Source organism: Pongo pygmaeus, chromosome 14, assembly GCF_028885625.2.
Source record: "Pongo pygmaeus isolate AG05252 chromosome 14, NHGRI_mPonPyg2-v2.0_pri, whole genome shotgun sequence".
Classification (NCBI taxonomy): domain Eukaryota; kingdom Metazoa; phylum Chordata; class Mammalia; order Primates; family Hominidae; genus Pongo; species Pongo pygmaeus.
This window is the reverse complement of record NC_072387.2, coordinates 50,614,028-50,634,125: the sequence shown is the minus strand read 5'-3', so window position 1 is coordinate 50,634,125 and position 20,098 is coordinate 50,614,028. Positions and strand designations below refer to the sequence as shown.

General features: G+C 37.7%; 1 protein-coding gene and 1 pseudogene across 7 annotated transcripts in view; one reads left to right on the top strand and one right to left on the bottom strand.

The window, feature by feature from the left end:
• The window catches only part of DGKH (diacylglycerol kinase eta), a 203,389-nt gene that overhangs the window by 164,606 nt on the left and 18,685 nt on the right, over positions 1-20,098 (bottom strand). The gene's annotated exons all lie outside the window — the stretch shown is intronic.
• LOC129011908 (mitogen-activated protein kinase 6-like) lies at positions 7,328-10,239 on the top strand (annotated as a pseudogene).

The window sequence follows — 20,098 nt, the reverse complement described above, 5'->3', positions numbered from 1 at the left end:
GGCCGGGCGTGGTGGCTCACACCTGTAATCCCAGCACTTTGGGAGGCCGAGGCAGGTGGATCACCTGAGGTCAGTAGTTCAAGACCAGCCCGGGCAACATGGCAAAACCCCATCTCTACTAAAAATTACATAAAAAATTAGCTGGGCGTGATGGTGGGTGCCTGTAAATCCCAGCTACTCGGGAGGCTGAGGCAGGCAAATCGCTTGAACCCGGAAGGCGGAGGTTGCAGTGAGCCAAGATCATGCCACTGCACTCTGGGCAACAGAGACAGACTCCATCTCAAAAAAAAAAAAAAGAGAGAGAGAATATACCTCTTTAAGAGAGGAAAGTAATGTATTTGAAATTCAATCATTCTGTCAGTATGTTAAAGTAAAATGAATTACTTTAAAAATATCTATTGTATGAACCTATTTCTTAAAGTATTTTTGTCCGTCTATATGCATAGAAAGTATGTCTGGAATGAAGTACCCCTAATGTTAATTAGAGTTATTTCTGGCAAGTGGAATTTCAAGGTTTTTTTACAGTTTTCGCTTTTATGCTTCGGTTTGGTGTTATCTGTTGTCATCTGGCATCCATGTGCATCCCCCGTGTGCCCTGCCCAACCCCTCAGAGCACATGGGCAGGAAAGCTAAAAACTCCATTTCCCAGACTCCCATAGGTTCTGGATGTAATTTGAGTTCTGCCAATCAGATGCACTAGATTTGGAAGGTGAAAGTGAAGTAAAGGCCATCTTTTAGCTGTTAACAGGTAGCCAGAAAACAAGGTCCAACTGAAGTATGTGTTTGCAGTGACCAGAATCCATATTCTGGCATCTAGTCACCAGCCCTGTAGGTATGAGACAACTATGGCAGTGGCAGCAGTGCTACCAGTAATAGGAGCAGCCTCCTGACCTCTAGATGGCAACTTAACACTTACAGTCCAGTGGCACCCTCTGATTTTCACACATCCTGACCTCTCAGGAATTTTTTAAGAACGCAATTCCCTGAATTAAATCCCTTTCTGCTTAAAACACCTAAAACATTTTGCTTCCAACATTGAAAGCTCACTGATGCAGTACTTACTACACTTCTTTTGATTCTTTACAATTGCATGTATCATATTTATATTTGCAAAAAGAACAGAGTAATTTTAGTTCCAGAAAATAAAAAAAAGAATAGGAGCAACTATATAACAAGATGTTCATGCTATTTAATTCTGGATGGTGGGACTATGAAAGACTATTATCTTCTTTTTACTTTTCCATTAATTTTCCCCCAAATATTTCTCTTTTAAAGAAATAAACAGATCATTTTAACTGTAGAGAAAGAACTAGGGGGAAGCAGGGCTGGAATCAGAAAAATCACTTAGATTGCTGATGAAATAACCCCAAACTACCCTTGCAGCTCACATTATAGCTGGATATTTTTATCCTAATTCTATTTGGTTGAAATGGAAGTAGACAGCCTTTAAATCTGGATGTTCAGCTGTCTCTTTTATTTTCTTTAGACAGAAGAGAATATGAATGGCTTCAACCAAAGACAAACCAATCTAAGATGTTTCTAAATAGGCTGACCTAAATCACTCTAACTTTTCCATTAACCAGATAAAAGTTCAAGGCCAGGGCCAAGGATAGTAAAAGTTATTTTCCAACTTCCATTCTGCTTCAGATGGATAATATTCAGAAAACTGTTTGTCATTCCTTGTATGAACATACTGTTGATTCTTTTTTTATTTCTTGGGTAAATGACTTTATTCTTTCTTGCTATTGAAACATTAAGGTAGTGTCACCAGTAATAATCAATAGTAAAGCTTCATGAAGCTTTCCAAGGTTCTGATACCAGACTTTCTCTAATGATGTTTTTCTGCTCTGAAGTTTGCAACTCATGTTTAAGTATTTTAAGTATTAATATATTACGTATTTTAAGTATTAATAAAGTGGAGCTCTAAACCACATCAGGAGAACATATTGTTATTTTTACAAATGTTGTTAAATTCATAATATGGGCAGAATAATAAAGCAGGCTTTAGTCTTTCTACACACTATCCAGTCTCTCAGGAGCTATGTTACAGAATTTATTAATGGTCTAGTGGAAGAATTAGTACAAATATAAGCAATTTGAAAGTACCAAGAAGAATATCTAAACCAAACTGCCAAAAGAAAGTAAGTAAACATTATGAAGAGAAAGTGATGCATAATTCTATATTCTATAAAAGGTGATGAAGAAAAGCTTTGAGGGCTTTCATTTAACAGGATAAAAATCTCAGCTATGAACTACCGAAAGAAAAAAATTACACACAGACACATTTTACAGCATGTTTAAGAAATAAGAACCCATAACTTCCAATAACTTATAACTTCTTTCTCATCCTACAGAAATTGGAGCTATAACAAGTCATTTTAATTAGCAGATTCACGCAGCTTCCCTTGGATGAATTACACTGTCACATCTGTAGAAAAAAAAAATCTAAACAGTACTTTTTTTAAACCAATATTCTGTTGCTTATATATTCTTGGCAAAGAGCCATAAATTATTTGTGATAAAATAATTACATTCCCAACATTATATGTTAAAACATTATGGTCACAAGAAATAGAAACAAAGTAAAAATAGACCCAACTGCAGACAAAAAGTGGTTAACCTAAACTTGAATAGCAGTAAGATTCTGGAAAATGGGCAATAAAAAAGAGGGTTACGATGTTTTCTTACACAACACTCTCCTGATATAAATACCGTATCTTTCTCCTTCCAGCTCTATGTTGGGGGTTGATTTTCTTTTCTCTCTTCAATTGGCCATTATCCAAAAGGCCAGTACAGAAAGTTTGCATGACAAGAATATGACAGGTAATAGAAAATGAATCACTACTTTAGATCAGCTGCACATACAAATATAGCATACATGGAATTCCTCTATATATAATAATTCTTTTATTCTTTACACCAATAAAGAATTGAGCTGTCTCCTATCCAACAAACACAGCAGTCTGTTACACAGGCTGCAAACAACATGAGAAATGATTTTACTTGTTAAGTAATTTTTAAAAACTTAAGTTGGTGTCTTGGTGCCTACAGACTTGGGTTTTTTAAAAAAATCATAGACTAAATTCTGAGGAATTTATTTACAAAATACACTTGCACAATATTTACAAACACCATCTGGAATTTCCAGAAAAAGGCTATAAGAGGATTACACGCAACAATCCCAAATGGAAAGTAGAATCGCATTGAAAGTGGGCTATATTAAAAAGGAAAAGGCTATTATTGTATGATACTTAAAGCTTACAGTATTATAACATTGTTTAAGACTGTTCTAGAGATTTGGTACCTTTAAAAATAAAAATAGGAAAGTTCAATTAGAAGCGTAGAAATCAAGGATGGAATTAGGTAACACTGGCAGAAACAAGGTGACAATGAGCTTGTAAAATGTAGACAGCAGCCCGAAAATAGGAAAGAGTAGGAGGAAGCTGCTGAAACAGGTAGCAGCCAGTGCTTGCCATGGTAACCATGATGACAGGATGAACATCCATCAGGGCATGAGGCTTAAAAGAGTCCCCACCTGCACCTTATCTTAAGTTTCAGTTAGTGGCTCCAGCAACCTGCAGACATTAATAAATAACCTTTCAGTAGACTAAATAAGCTAGCAGCAGCAACAGGCATGAGTTGACAAATCTGTTAAGGGCTAAGTTTCAAAGGGGCTTCTGAAAGATTTAAGGGAAGAAAAAGTTATTTTATATGCAGATTAACAATGGTGCAAAAATGATAGTGGAAGTTGAGCCAAGTCCTTAGTGCACTTTTACACTTAGATCTCATATTCATTGATGTCCTGGGTCCCAAGAGACACACTTTCATGATGAAATAAATATTTTCATTATAAAGTTCTTTCACTTTAGAACAGTGAGAAACAATGTAACAGCATGGTCACCACCAATCTTCTAGCCCCAAAGCACTATTCTAAATGTATTAACAAATTGGAAGGATTATTACACCTTCAAACACCACTAGAAAATTTACACATGAATTTAACAAACTGCAGAAACACGACTAACGCAGGAAAAAGTATGAAAAAACAAGAAGTAAATCAAAGCTCACTTGCAGCTATCCGTTTAATCTGTATAACAATCCAACCACATGAATGTATCTCAATTTTAAAATTAGGAAACTGAGGTTTTAATATGTTACATAACTCCTTTATTATCACACAATTAGTAAGTATAAAAGGCATAAGGGCCTGTTTGCTGTACTAACTTCATCTCCATTACTACACATTGCCACTCTCATGCTCCATGTGAAACAAAGCCCCACGTAATCCTTATTTCATGAGTGGCACACACTTTCAAATTCCAATTTTATTTTTCCAAAAACTGTTTTGCTAAATTAAATTATGCATTTATTAGAAGCATGTCTCTAGCTTTTCTTCAACATTAGATAACCACACTAGATAGTGAACAGCTAAAATGTAGACATGTTTCATTAGTCTTTGTAAGTCCAGCACATAAATAGGATCTATATTCAAGTTGTTAGGGGATGAGTGGATGCATGGATGGATGGATGGATACAGACAGTGGCCTGTTTTGATACATCGTCTGGGTTAGGAAATAAACAGGTACGTTATAGCCTGTATGCCAAGGTAGGGCAAGGGTGTCTTTCTTGCCCTTCCATGTGGATTCTTTCAAATCATATCTTAATAGTTATTTTACTATGTCACTGATAAATAAAAAGTTTGCAAATATTTCCTTAATTTATTTGAAGGAAAACAGGAAAATGAAATCTAGGTGATTTTCACAACCAATGTGGAATGAGATACCTGAACTTTTATCATCCTCAGGATGGAAATTTTGATAAATGATGTGAAGACCTGACAGAAGACATAAAGCTGTAAGAATAATAGGGTTTAAAAATGGCAAAAATCATATTCTGAAGAATAAGAATACCTAAGCCAAATTACTCTTTAAAACAAAATACACGTTACCCCAGTAATAATTCTCTATGTCAAAACACAGCAATGCAAACAAATCAGCTTCCTTCAACTATTATTGAGTTTTCTACTAAGTATCTTAAGACAATAATGACTCTAATTTTATATATATTTAATTCAAAAACACTTATTTCATCATAATAAGAGTATAAACAGAACTCAGTAAATTTTCTAATTCATCTTTCCTGTTGTAGACAGTCTAACAAAAACATCATGATAATTTCTATGAGAACTAAGTTCCATGAATTCAGTGGACGCTTCATAGCAGAGTACTAGGAGGAAACGCCAAAGCCATCATGCAGTTCAGTCCTGCTAGAATGCTATCCTTTTCCTGGTGCACGACTGTCATTAACCACACTTCAAGACTCAACTCAATGTGACCTTCTCTGGAAGTCTTCCATATCTGCTCAAGAGTGCCCACTATGTTTGTTTCTGTGACAGCATGTATCCATTACCATATATATTTGCATGCATGGCTGTATACCATATACAGATGCTCCTCAACTTACAATGGCATTACATCCTCTTAAACCCATAGAAAGCTAAAAATATCATAAGCTGAAAATGCATTTAATACACCTAACCTGCCAAACATCATGGCTTAAGCTTAGCCTACTTTACATGTGCTCAGAATATTCACATTTTGTCTACAGTTGGACAAAATCATCTAACACGAAGCCTATTTTATAATACAGTGTTGGATATCTCATATAATTTATTGAGTACTGTACTGAAAGTGAAATACAGAATAGTTGTATGGGCATTCGAAGTATGATTTCCACTAAATATGTATTGCTTTTGCCACCATAAATTTGAAAAATCTTAAGTTAAACCATCAAAAATCAAAGACCATCTGTATATCTGTACATATAGCTGTCTCCCCCACTGTAAGAAAGGACTGCATTCTACTAATTGTTGATCTCCTGCACAAAATACACACTATTTTAATAAATGGCAAAGAAAACAAAGAATTAATACACTGCATACCCTGCTCTAAAATCTTGAGGGTATATCGAGCAGGACACTGCTCTAAAATTTCATTCCTCTTACCAAATAGATAGCAAAGAGAAGGATGAATATTATCATAACAGCTAAAATATATAAAAGAATTTCTCAAAACTAGAACCATTCCCTTTTTCATTCAACAAATATCGTTTAAGCAATGACTATGTAACAGGCACTGTTCTGGGCACAGGAGACAGGGCAGAGAAAAACACAGACAAATATCCCTGCCCCCATGGAGTTTATATTCTAATATTAGAAGATGGATTTAGAGAAAATGGTACTATCTAGTGTATTCAGTGGTGATCAGTGCTAAGGGGAGAAGTTAAGAAGGAAAGGAAGTTGGGGCATGCCAGGTTGGGGGTGGGGACTGCAATGCTGGATAGCATCACCAGGGCAGGTCGCACTGAGAAGGTGACCTCTGAGGTGAGGGAGGGACTTTTATTAGTTGAAAATCCCTTTTTCTTTTGTGTAAAAACTCATTGGTTAAAAACATTACATTCTATAAGGTGTTAATTATAAACAGAACTCCACATACATCACCCTGTCTAGGCTTTCATAACGAGATTTCACAGTCTAGTAAATTTAGAAAAGATCTAAAACAGAGCTAATGGGAAGCCACTGTCTCATGACAGTGGGCAGATCTGTATTTCTTTGCAAGGTAAACATTTTTTTTCTTGATCATCACAATTCAAGTTTGTTTTAGATGCTGATTTTATTTACTTACTGTGGAACATCATCTATATTCTTTTAACATCAATACAATAATTTATCTCTTTTAAGAACCAATTATGTTCCAGCCACAGTTCTAAATACTCAAATTATCTCATGCAAATCATCACAACAACTCTATGAGGTAGGTACATTTATTGTCCAGATTTCAGAGATAGGGCTGGGTTACAGAGATTAAGTAACTTACCCAAAGTCACTTAAAGGATAAATAGGACAACTGGGATTTAAGACCAGGCCTTTCTCAAAACACAAAGTCCATGATCTTAACCACAACACTGCATTGCCTCAAAGATAAGAGCAGTTATGTCATACAGCATTTCAATATGCCTGCTTACTAACTGTTCAAATATAAACTTAATAAGAAAGTGACCTCCTAACAAAAGTTTTTTCTTCTAACTCAAACATTAAGCAATATGAACTCATAGGAGCAAAATACAGCTCCTGTTTTTAAAGACCATCTTGGGAATCTATTACATAAACACTAAGTAGTGATGCCAGGGGTCATTACGATAGGGAAAAGGAAATAAAATGTACTGATAAAAGTAAACCACATCCTTCTGTCTCTAAGAATGTCTCTAGTCTCAGGGTTGTTCCTTTTAAATTAAACCAACACGGCCCTCTCTCACAAGTCGGTGTTACATGGCGCTGACTGCAGCAAAGCGAGGGCCTCAGAGACACCACTGCCGCCAGCACAGCCGGAGACCTGAGCTGACACTGGGGGCTGTCCGCGGGGCCTGCACTCTCTTGATGAGTCAGAGAAGTCCCGTTGTATCAGAGTAAGATGGACAGTAGCTTTGATTTTAATTGTGGTAAGCTGGAGCCACCTGATCATTAACAAAGGACATCTTCTGTTAACCAACAGCCGCCAGGGCTTCCTGTTGAAATATATAGCAACAAAGGAAGAAAAGAAGCAAAACACAAATAGTGCTTACCAGCACCTTAGAATGATGCTGCTCAGGACCAGTCCAACACTGAATGTATCTGCACTGTGAGGAGAATGTTCATAGAAGCCTTTTGTGTGCATATTTATTCACATTTTTGTTAAATGTTAAATCGTTTAGCACAGTAATCTGAGTGCATAGTATGTCATTTCATTCTGTGTAAGTTTCTTGAGTGTTTTCTTTAAATGTCTGCAGAGTTGCTGCCCCTTTCTTGAACTATGAGTACTGCAATCTTTTAAATTCTCAACATGAGTAGAGCTTTTTGAGCTTTAAATCTACTGAGAAATCAACAGGTCTGTTTGGCATAAGCAATGAACATCAAGAAACCATCTTGCTGTGGAAGCATAATTATTTTTCTTCTCCCTTTTTGAAAGATCTTTCCTTTTGATGCCAGTTTTCTTCCTTGTTTACACAAGTTCAACAATTCCAAAGGAAAAGGCAATCGTAAGGGTTTCAAAGTGGCAGAGAAATTTGAAAGTCTCATGAACATTCATGGTTTTGATCTGGATTCTAGGTATATGGACTTAAAACCACTGGGTTGTGGAGGCAATTACTTGGTTTTTTTCTGCTGTAGACAATGATTGTGACAAAAGAGTAGCCATCAAGAAAATTGTCCTTACCAATCCCCAGAGTGTCAAACATGCTCTATGTGAAATCAAAATTATTAGAAGACTTGACCATGATAACATTGTGAAATTCCTGGTCCCAGTGGGAGCCAATTAACAGATCATGTAGGCTCTCTTACGGAACTGAACAGTGTTTATATTGTTCAGGAGTACATGAAGACAGACTTGTCTAAAGTGCTGGAGCAGGGCCCTTTACTGGAAGAGCATGCCAGGCTTTTCATGTATCAGCTGCTACGGGGGCTCAAGTATATTCACTCTGCAAATGTACTGCACAGAGATCTCAAACCAGCTAATCTTTTCATTAATACTGAAGACTTGGTGCCAAAGATAGGTGACTTTGGTCTTGCATGGATCATGGATCCTCATATAAGAGTCATCTTTTGAAGAACTGGTTACTAAATGGTACAGATCTCCATGTCTTTTACTTTCTCCTAATAATTATACTGAACCCATTGACATGTGGGCTGCAGGCTGCATCTCTGCTGAAATGCTGACTGTTTTGTAAAACCCTTTTTGCAGGTGCACATGAACTTGAACAGATGCAGCTGACTTTAGAATCTATTCCTGTTGTACATGAGGAAGATCGTCAGGAGCTTCTCAGCGTAATTCCAGTTTACATTAGAAATCACATGACTGAGCCACACAAACCTCTAACTCAGCTACTTCCAGGAATTAGTCGAGAAGCACTGAATTTCCTGGAACAAATTTTGACATTTAGCCCCATGTATCAGTTAATAGCAGAAGAAGCACTCTCCCATCCTTACATGAGCATATATTCTTTTCCAATGGATACGCCAATTTCAAGCCATCCTTTTCATATTGAAGATGAAGCTCATAATATTTTGCTTATGGATGAAACTCACAGTCACATTTATAACTGGGAAAGGTACCATGATTGTCAGTTTTCAGAGCATGATTGGCCTATACATAACAACTTTGATATTGATGAAGTTCAGCTTGATCCAAGAGCTCTCTCTGATGTCACTGATGAAGAAGTACAAGTTGATCCCTGAAAATATTTGGATGGAGATCGAGAAAGGTATCTGGGGGATCCTGCTTTTGATACCAATTACTCTGCTGAGCCTTGTTGGCAGTACCCAGATCATCATGAAAACAAATATTGTGATCTGGAGTGTAGCCATACTTGTAATTACAAAACGAGGTCATGATCATATTTAGATAACTTAGTTTGGAGAGAGAATGAAGTTAACCGTTACTATGAACCCAAGCTTATTACAGATCTTTCCAATTGGAAAGAACAAAGCAAAGAAAAATCTGATAAGGAAAGCAAATCAAAATGTGAAAGGAATGGATTGGTTAAAGCCCAGATAGCACTAGAGGAAGCACCACAGCAACTGGCTGGAAAAGAAAGGGAAAAGAATCAGGGATTTGGTTTTCATTCCTTTATTGCAGGAACTATTCAATTTAGTTTCCAACATGAGCCTACTGATGTTGTTGATAAATTAAATGACTTGAATAGCTCAGTATCCCAACTAGAATTGAAAAGTTTGATATCAAAGTCAGTAAGCCAAGAAAAACAGGAAAAAGGAATGGCAAATCTGGCTCAATTAGAAACTTTGTACCCATCTTCTAGGGACAGCCAGTTTGTGAGTGATGGGGAGAACTGTTTTCTCATAAATCAGTTTTGTGAAGTAAGAAAGGATGAACAAGTTAAAAAGGAAAACATACTAGTTACTTAGACAAGTTCTTCAGCAGGAAAGAAGATCCTGAAATGCTAGAAACTGAGCCAGTAGAGGATGGGAAGCTTGGGGAGAGAGAAATGAGGAAGGATTTCTGAACAACAGTGGGGAGTTCCTCTTTAACAAGCAGCTCGAGCCCCTAGGCATCCCGCAGTTTCACAGTCCAGTTGGGTCACCACTTAAGTCAATACAGACCACATTAACAGCTTCTGCTATGAAATCTTCCCCTCAAATTCCTCATCGAACATACAGCGGCATTCTGTACATCTGAACTAAAACACTCAGCAGACATTTATCTTTGTATTCTTATGAAATATATTTTGTCTTTTTTATTACTAGAGTTTAAGTCATTTTTTACTTGAATCACATGGTGTCATTTAGTAAGGATTTTATGAGTACTTGGTTTTTAAAATCCAGACTTTCTTTTTCTACATGTGAGATAGTTTTCCTTTTAACTGACATGTCATTTGCACACAAAAATAATGAATAGAGCAAAATAATGCAATGCAGGAGACAAAAGAAATGTACTAAGACAAGTAAAGAACATCCTCTCATAGAACAATGATCTGTTTTACAGGAAACAAATTTTGCCTTGAAATTTACAGTGAGACTGTACATAATTGCATGAAAATATCTATTTTTATCCTAAGACATTTTTCATTCATGAGTAGTTTCAAGTTTTTCATACTGTACACATTTCGTAAAACACATGATACCAGAAGCAACTGAAAATGAATGCTGAATTTGGTATACGTGTGTTATCTACCTCAAAGTAACAAAAATATGTGGCAAAACATATACCACCCATAGCGCTTCACAAAACGCACTTCTATTTAGCCAGTGTGTATTGTAGTAAACTATTCTTAATACGACTCATTCACTGTTTATAAATGTTCTGGTATTCATTCTTTATAGTGAAGTGTTAATACATCACATCTTACTTATTTTAGCAAATCAGTATATTTTCTGTATTTAATTATAAAAATTAACTTAGTTTTTAAAATTTATTTGCAAATACACTTTTTCCATTTGGTACTATGGTTTGTTGCCTACCTAGCTGAATCTATGTCAGTTTATCCTAAGGCTGTCCACATACTCATTTTAAGTAACGTGCTCACTGTGTATAGGAATTTGTATTTTGGAGGTGCTTGATCTAGCTACAAAGAAAAATTAATTAGGAATTACTTTATTATAAAATGCTCTAGAAGTCTTAATTGTGTTTATTTTTTTTAAAAAAATGAATGTTAGAATTGTGTGCATGGAAGTAATTAAGGTACATCATTATTATAGTTTAAAAGTTGTACATGATAAGACATTTTGTTTTTACTGAATGATCTATTCCCCATCCCAAGGCAAGCATGAATAAAATTAGGTTAAATGTAGCATGTGGCGTCACAGTCTCTTGGAATTTGTTTCATCTATTTTATTTTATTGAATATTGTCTATATCTTTGGTTATCCTGTTTGAAGTAAAAGGACAAATAAAACATGGCCAGCAAAAAAAAATAATAATTAATTAATTAAGTCAACTATATAAAAGCAAGAAATGTACTATTAATTGCTAGATCAGTTGTGGCAATAATTAATAATTAAAACTAAAGATTAAGAGGTAATATAAAATGTTGGCGTTAGCACACACAATGGTATCTATTTGTCATTTCAAGCCTTTATGATCTTTCCAGAATAAAAGACATTTTTCTATGACATGAACAAATTATCTCAAAGCCAGATATGTGCTTGGTGAGGAGAGAAAAATGGTCTTCTTAAATGAAATAAGTAATTCTGTGTTCTACCTTCAAAATTCTTTTTTAAGTGTGTCAAAAATTAAAGCATAAACTAGTATCTATTTTTACAGAAGAGATGTTTGGGTATACTATTCTGATTTGATATACTATTCTCATTTGATAGGTTCTAAACTGATGGATTTCAACTCAAATATTGGTTTTCCTTGAAAAGCACAAAAATTAATAATATTTTTCCCTTAAAATAGTTTAACACGCATTTGATTCTCATTATTTGCAGCAGTTATGTTCAATAAAGTCACTACAACTCTAGATTAACAGATATTGAACCACTGACCCTATGGGAAATACTAGGTTTAGGTTCCTGCAAACCTCTGGTCACAACATCTTTGTCAATTAATCAACATATAATTTCATTTTATGTGTGCTTCTGTTTATAGAATATGTGTATATACATATATATTAACAATATATGACACATATAACATCACGTTACATGTCATATTCTTAATAAAACATATACATACATTCTTTAAACAAAATGTAAGTATACTTGATTCATTAACACTGAACTCAGGGCCAACAGCACTATAGCTCATGCCTGAAGGAAGCCTGTCTATTACACATATTTTTTCAATAATGCACATCATAACATTTTACTTTTAGGAAAACCAGACAGCACTTCCGCACAGGGGGCCACTGTAAACAGTGAGATCATCAACAAAAAGTACAAAAATGCAAAACCATGTCATGAAAGGGTGCTTGTTTATTGCATGAGAGCTAAAACAAGAAGAAAAGAGCACAGCCAGGTTCAACCTTAGCTGCGAATGTGCACACTGGGCAACTCCAATTTTTCACATGTGAAAAATTACATACAAGTATTGATTTTGGAGTCACAAATGAATGTTAGTGAGTAGGCAAATTAACAAATACTGAAACCATGAATAAGGAAGATCGACCCTATAAAATGTTAAGTACATACACGTAGTGTTTTTTGTTATGTGAAAATATGCTAAATGTGGTGCTGTGTTCAATAATGTCAGCAAATTGCAGTAAAGATTGCCTGACACCTGAAAATGCGACCTTTCACCTCTCAGTGACCTGTCAGAATTTCCCTCCAGTTCAAGGCTGAATAATGTCCCATTATTACATGTGTGTGCCACATTTTGTTTATCCATTCATCCATCAGTGAACATTTGGGTTGCTTCCACTTTTTGGCTCCTATGAATAACACTGCTATGAACATGGTGTAGAATGGCTTCACAATTTTATTGTTTTCGGCTGGGCGCGATGGCTCACACCTGTAATCCCAGCACCTGTGGGAGGCCGAGGTGGGCGGATCACTTGAGCTCAGAAGTGACCAGCCTGGCCAACATGATGAAACCCCGTCTCCAATAAAAATACAAGAAAATTAGTCAGGCATTGTGGTGCATGACTGTAATCCCAGCTACTCAGGAGGCTGAGGCAGGAGAATTGCTTGAACCCGGGAGGCGGAGGTTGCAGTGAGCCAACATCACACCACTGCACTCCAGCCTAGACCACAGAAGGAGACCCTGTCTCAAAAAATAATAATAATTTTAATGTTTTATATATCATATGATCACATTGCTTGTGGCTAATTAAAGAGTACATCAAGCTCCCTAAGCTTTATCAGCCCACAGATAAACATGGGGTTATAATGATGACAACAATCCACATTTTACTACTGGCTATTTCCCTTACTTACCCAGATGGGACCCCAGCCTCCTTCCTCACCCAAATATTTCCTAGAGAATATCTCACATACGCTCATATTTGCCTCTCCCTTCAACTACCCCCAGTCCACCATTGTACAGGAAAGTAAAGTTGCTGTGACTCACCTGTTCACTCCAGACCCTCAATTACTCCACACACCCTGGGGCCTTAAGGCAATGCCATAAAGTGATTCTCTCCTCTCCCTTCATTATATCCCTCTCTTGTTCCATAGCAAAGGACAATGAAGGAGTTGATCCAACAGGCTAGGGTGCTGCCTCTTTAAGAGGAGAAAGAGTAAGACCACAAATACTTAAACGGTAATAATTTAGAATTGTTGTGACATCCATGAATGATGATAAGGTAGAACTGTTTATTACCAAGGGAAGGTTGAATTTCCTTCAACATTCTTCCCTTCCTACTGTGGAATCTTAACTAGATCTATGATAAAAAGCTCTGTCTACTTAGATGATACTCAATCTACAAAAAGGTTTACAAACAGTTCTGGTTTCTGGCTTGTCCAAGGCAGAACAAGCTTGAGAATTCTTTCCCTGTGACTGGAAGATTTCACTAGCTCCTCATTCACTCACACCCTTCTGACGTTCAGAGGTGCCCTATTGGAAAAAGTGCCCTTCACGTCAAGATTCCTGAATACATAGTTGGCATTTACTAGCACTTACTGTATGCCAGGCTGAAGGCTTTATCTCCTTAATCCTCAGAATATCCTTACGAACGTTTACATATGAGGAAAAGTAAGGTTTGAAGAGGTTATGTAACTTGCCTAATAGGAACTCAAACTGGGATTCGTGTTCTACAATGCATTTCAGGGTTTGATTTGTAAATTAAAAAAAAAAAATCCAAATCAGATTGATTTCTTTAGGATACTTTCTTTTTGTGTTCTAAGTAAAATAGTCTTTGTATTTTACTAAAGAGGGCCCCCAGCTGTGCATACATGAGCTAGAGATTTTCCCCAGCAAAACCTGCTATTAACACATCTCTAATGCATATATAAAAATCATTAAAATTATACAGTTTCTTTTAGTACTCTTTCTTCGCTTTCTTTCCTTTTTTAAATTTGAATGATTAAAGTTTAATTCTTGGACTTAACCTCTGCCAACAGTCTTCTCTTCCTTCCTACCTCAGCTGCTCAGTCCCATGGTTACTCCCTAGGACCTGACCCAAGCCCTCACTCTTCATCCAACATCATTTCCAGAGCTTGTTACTGTATGCACCCACGCTTTTCCTGGCACACACAGACAAACCGCAACAGTGGTTTGACCCTGTCCTCCACTTCACTTACTGCACCCAAGCAGCTGAACATGATCCCACACCAGGCTGACAGCGCTTAGAGTCCTGGTCACCCAGCTCAGGTGTGCCCTAAATGCAACTTGATATTTACACTGCTGCATTTCTCTAGTCCGTTCCCTTTCCCACGCCCCTGTTCTAGCATTTCATACCTTTCCTCTAGCCTCAGACCTCCATAGCCTCTCCATCTTGATTCTCAGCTGATGACCTAACTTCATATTCCACTGGGAAAATCAAAATAATCAGAAAATAATTTCTAGAAGTGCCAACCTCTGCCCCTACTGCATTTTATGGATAAAGTGGCTTGTATGGATAAACTGACCTGCTCTGAGAGAAGCCCAGCTCCTCACGCCATCCCACCCCGTCTCGCATATATAAGGACATTGCTCCAGTAATTCTCTCTTTTTTTGCATCATTTAATCTTTTCTCTCAGCTAGATTATTCTCCTCAGCCCACTTTTTTTTTTTTTTTTCGAGACGGAGTTTTGCTCTTGTTGCCCAGGCTGGAGTGCAATGGCACGATCTCAGCTCACCACAACCTCTGCCTTCCAGGTTCAAGAGATTCTCTTGCCTCAGCCTCCCAACTAGCTGGGATTACATGCATGCGCGCCAACAAGCCCGGCTAATTTTGTATTTTTAATAGAGACGGGGTTTCTCCATGTTGGTCAGGCTGGTCTCGAACTCCCGACCTCAGGTGATCTGCCCGCCTCGGCTTCCCAAAGTGCTGGGATGACAGACGTGAGCCACCACATCCAGCCAGCCCACAGTCTTTCTCCTAAAAAAGTCATTTCACTTTTTTAAAAAAGCTGTAGCTTGACCCCAACATCCCTCTCCAGCCACTGCTTCATTTTTTCCCTCCTCTTGTTTAAAGGGTTTGTTTTAGATGCTGATTTTAAAGATCAAACTTGCTAATGGATCGGCAATGGTATTCTTTTAATATTAATATGGTAACTAGCATCTATTAAGTGCTAATTATGTGCTAACCACTGTGCTAAATTGCCAAGGAAATTGTCACAGCAACCTCTCTACTGCTCCCCTGATGTCTGACTTTTTTTCCTGCTACTCACTTTCCCCTCACTCCCTTCCCACCAGCTGGAATGTGTCAGCTGTTCGGGAATGCTCATCCCTGGAATGTGTCAGGTGTGTCTCTTCCTCAAAACCTTTGCATTTTTTGTTCTTTCAGCTCGCTCTGCTCTTCCTCCAGATATCCTCATGGCACTCTCTTAAAAAAAAAAAAAAAAAAAAAAAAAAAATAGGTCCAGATACATTGCCCTAGCAGGATTTTCAAGTGTTCCCAAGACCTTTTTCAAGGGTCCATGAAGTCAACACTATTTTCACAATAATCCTAAAATATACACAGCTTTGAATATTCTGCAATGCACTCATAAAGCTCCAAAGAACATTTTTTAAACCTGAATGTAGAACCATTTTATCAGTTTTTATGAGAGCCACCAAGAAATACCAGATTTTTCTTCCCATAATATCTAAGAACATATCACTCCATCCCCTGGTATCAACTACACGTGAATAGATAGATAAAAACAGCAGATAACCTGAGATTCTACACTTTGAAAGTATTTCAGCAGATACCTGGCTTAACCCAAGAACTGTTTAAAGTACATGCCGTTTATTCAATCTTCAAAAATAATTTGGATTTTATGCCTGGAGTTGGCCATAACTAAAACTGCCTTAATTAAATCTCCTACAGAACTACTGTCACACAAAGTTGAAGTCTGGATTATGTCCGGACCTCACAAGGGAGGACATCATAAGGACACCTCCCAAGTGGATGGATGTAGGTGAGGGGAACATATTGCAGACCTCACTCCCACCCACATCAAAGACTGATAGAACATATTTCTTTGGTTCCGCCAAGGAAAGCTAGAAAAGCTTTTCCCCCTTAAAATCTAGAGGGCTTTTTTTCCCACTGGTAATACAACTTTATAACTGGTCTTGTTGCTCTGGCTACCTGGGATCAAATTTACAACTCATCTCTAGCTGTGCAAGACACCTCACTCTATATATTAGCCTTCTAACCTTCCTCCTAATCTCATAGTCCTCTAGCCCTATTTTACCTAAGCTTAATACACAGTGTGGAATATAAACCATTTTGAATATTTTGAAAAATATGTGGAAATAATGGTATATAAATAAAAAATCAAACAGAGAAATAGGAAAAGGGAGATACCTGTAACACTTGGATGGATGAAAATGCCTGCCTTTGAAAACAGAAGAGTTTGCATGACTGTACAGAGGATGACAGTGACAGAAAGCACAACTGGAATACCATGGCATTGGCTCTGCCTAGGGTGCTTGGAGCCCAGATAGCTGCATACATAGCTTCTGTCACTTCACTAAGATCTCTGTTCAAATATTACCTTATCAAAGAGAGTCTATCCTGGTCAATTGAACCCAAATATTTTACACACACACACACACACACACACACCCTCTCCATCTTTCTTTCTCCCTTTACTCTGCTTTATCTTCCTTCATTATGCTTATGAACACCAGCTATATGATAGAACTGTGTCTGTGTATATGTTAATTAACTTCTCCCTTGATAGACTATAAGCTCTATAACAGCAGGGCTTTTATGTTCTTTTACCATCTCAGCACCTAGAATAGAACTCAATAAAAATTGGTTGAATCAATAGAAAGGTCGTTTAGTATCAAATTAGGAAAGACTAATTTAGACTTTATCCCACCAGTAATGGGCAAAGTCTAAGAGCTTATGCAAAATGTATTATGTATCATATTTCTCTTTTACAAAGATAACTCTGGCACTGGAGTAGAGAATGGAGAAGAGAGGAAATATATGGCAAAAATCCAAATGACAGGTAATAAAGGTTAAATGAAGTTAGGGTAAGCAGCAAATGGAAAGGGAGAAATGAATTCATGAGCGATTCATGCAGCAAAGGGACAGTATATCATAATGATATAGGTGTTAAGAAGGAATTACTTAGATAGCAAGAGTATGGGAGTCCTCGGTAAGGCTTTTCTTTTTAATAAAAAGCAGCCCCAAATCATTTTCTAACAGACAGCGGCCTACAAGCTGGAAGCTTGCATAGGTGAATGCCCGCAGGAACTAAGGACTAGACATTTTCAAGATGGGAGTTCCATCTTCCCTCCTCTGCCAGCTACGTGTATTGTAAGGAGCAGACAAGATGGCGCAGATCAACGGGAAAGCCCAGTTGCATAAGAAGATTAGGGTGGGGCAACCAGCCTTCCACACGTGCTATGTAAACATCATACCTGATTGAACCAATCTGTGAGCCCTATGTAAATCAGACATGGCCTCCTCAAACTGGACTATAAAACTCAGTGGATTTGCCATCAGCCAGTCCTTTCTGCTCGGAGACCCCCTCCTCTATGGAGGAAGTTGTTTCCCTTTCTCTTCTATTCTACCTATTAAACCCCCGCTCCTAAACTCCTCCTGTGTGTCCATGTCCTAAGGTTTCCTGGAGTGTGACAATGAACCCCAGGATATATACCCCAGACAACGTAGCCACTTCAATAACAGTTAAATCAGGCATCAAACAAGTCACTTGACATGTGTGACCTGGGGCATGTTACTTATCTAATCTTTGCTTTTCTTATTTCTAAAAAGGAGAGAATAATTGTACTTAACTACCTCATAGTTTTACTATGAGGATTAAATAAGATCTAAGATATACAGAAATGACCAAATTTGGTGACCGCTGGCTATGAGTGAGGTCCTTGTGGGTGGGGATGTTTCTCTTTCATACACTTCTAAATCACCAGCACCTAACACTATGCCTGGCCATAGCAGGCACTAAATGGGTATTTGATGAAAGCAAATGAATTGATTGGCAAGACAAAAAGTCAATACCTTCTATACGAGGCAATTTATTCTACAGGACATAAAAGCTGTGGAGCAAAATTTGGCCGGGAGTTGGTAGACTACACAAATATGTTCAGTTTGAGAATATGGAGACTGAGATGGCTAGGGGACCCCCTACAGGAAATGTCTGGTAGGCAAAGGAACTAGAGGCCCAGATCTCAGAAGTACAGGCTAGAAAAAGACCAATAGAGGTGGTGGTCAAAGCCTAATCTAATTGATCAAATTAACTTAGGAAGGGGCAAACAGAATTAAGACTTCTAGGAAACAAAAACATTTGACAATAGATAAAGGAATCAGGGATAGAGGCTAAGAGGCACTGAAAAGATAGTAAGAAAGATAAGAGAACTTGGCTGTGCCCAGTGGCTCACGCCTGTAATCCCAACACTTTGGGAGGCCGAGGCGGGTGGATCACCTGAGGTCAGGAGTTCGAGACCAGCCTGGACAACACGGCAAAACCCCATCTCTACTAAAAATACAAAAATTAGCCAGGCATGGTGGCATGCACCTGTAATCCCAGCTGCTCATAAGGCTGAAGCAGGAGAATCACTTCAACCTGGGAGGCGGAGGTTGCAGTGAGCCAAGATTGTGCCACTGTACTGCAGCCTGAGTGACAGAGTGAGACTCTATATATAAAAAAAAAAAAAAGAAAAGAAAAAAGAGAGAGAGAACTTAAACTCTGAAAGCAAAAGAAGAGAAGATGTGAGAAGATGTGGTCAACAGCATCCAAATTGGCAAGAAGCAGTTGATTGAAAACTAGAGACCACTCGATTTTAGCAATTAAAATTATTAAGGGCCTTTGCAAAATAAGTTTCATGAAAGAGCTGCAGTAGAATGAAGAGTAAATAGAAGCTGAAGAAGGGCAGATAAGCAGGCTCTCAGAAAGATATTTCAAGATTAAGTAGAACTGGCCATAGAAACACCTAAAAGCCAACCTGCCAATTATTTCCACTACCACCTCCAAGTGGTCATTCATTCTTATTAAAATATTTTTTCATAAGACACTTGAAGGCCAGGCACGGTGGCTCACACCTGTAATCCTAGCACTCTGGGAGGCCAACATGGGCAGATCACTTGAAGTTAAGAGTTCAAGGACAGCCTGGTCAACATACAGAAACCCCGTGTCTACTAAAAATACAATAAGTAGCAGGACACGGTGGCACACACCTGTAATCCCAGCTACTCGGGAGGCTGAGGCAGGAGAATCGCTTAAACCCCAGAGGCAGAGGTTGCAGTGAGCTGAGATTGTGCCACTGCACTCCAGCCTAGGCGACAGAGCAAGACTCCATCTTAAAAAAAAAAGAAAAAAGACACTTGAAAAATCGTCAACAAAAGACAGTGGCCTATATACACCACTGATTAAATTATGTAAAAGACACACATAGGAGGAATTATCAGAATTTTAATACCAATTTTTAAAAATAATTATAATAATTACAGATACAAAAACATATTTTATATTTATTTAATCACCATTACTACCTTACAAGGTAGGAATACTATGT